The sequence below is a fragment of the Austrofundulus limnaeus genome, unplaced genomic scaffold (assembly GCF_001266775.1).
Source record: "Austrofundulus limnaeus strain Quisiro unplaced genomic scaffold, Austrofundulus_limnaeus-1.0 Scaffold294, whole genome shotgun sequence".
In the NCBI taxonomy this organism is placed as follows: Eukaryota; Metazoa; Chordata; class Actinopteri; order Cyprinodontiformes; family Rivulidae; genus Austrofundulus; species Austrofundulus limnaeus.
The window spans coordinates 30,494-31,687 of NW_013952696.1; positions in this window are offsets into that span (position 1 = coordinate 30,494).

The window sequence follows — 1,194 nt, forward strand, 5'->3', positions numbered from 1 at the left end:
TATATTAGTTTTTTGTGTTTACACTTTAAGTGTTGAACATTGTTCAGTAACACATTTAAATTACAGAAAGGCAGATATCTGCTTCTTAAGAGAAAAATATAGATGGTGTAATTATTTATTATCAACTTGTAGTAGCAACATTAAAGTTCTAATTACAAAATCAAAATATAAAATAGATTATTTTGTAATTTATAAATTGTGTTGTTTGAAAGTGAATTTCCAGGTTTATTGATATGATTCTAAAATATGCACTCAATGTAAACACAGCAGCAAAACCCAGGTTAAAAACTGAGTTATGTGACTGACCTACATTAGACTGACCAGAATCAGAGTAGGTAAACAAATATGGTAGAAATTGACAAGTGCAGGGTCTTGGAGCTGTTAAAGTGGAAATATGATAATAAAACTGATGTTAACTGTAAAACAAAAAAGAAATATGTAAGATGACTGTCGTTTTTTCCCCTCATCTTCCCTTGTGTGGTTTTTAGTTTTTCTGTTAAGGGTTTTGCCTCCTCATGATGTCTTCATGAAGATGATCCTTGCTCTGTGCAGAGTCTGTGGCTGCATGACCCAGGGCACCTGTTCTCCTATGTTTGTTATGTTCTGTCTTCTTCTGAATGGGTGTTCTGAACTGTAATTTAATTGTGCTCTGTACAATGACAATTCTATCTAATCTAATCTAAGAACAAATATTGAGGATCATGCAGGGTGGTTCGCATCATCAAGAGCTCGGCATTGATGGTAAGGTCACAGTTTCATTGTATCTGCAAACAACTCAAAAAATCTAAACGGAAATGTATAACAACACATCAACATTGTATGTTTTCTTGATACAAAATAGCTCATCCATGGACAATGGCACTGCTAAACTATTTTCAATCATTTCAGCTGTTTCTGTAGATAAACAAATGTATGCAGTAGACTGCATACGTTTGTTTACCTACAGTTTGTTTTACCCTCTTTGTGTTCCCAAATTTTGCTTAAAACTAAATTTACAAGACATTAAACATTACTAATTGCATTACGATTTTTTTACTTTATATGTGCATATTTTGACTTGTCAGTCTGTCTGTTTGTTTGGTTGTTTGTCAGTCTGTCTGTTTGTTTGTCAGTCTGTCTGTTTGTTTGGTTGTTTGTCAGTCTGTCTGTTTGTTTGTCAGTCTGTCTGTTTGTTTGGTTGTTTGTCAGTCTGTC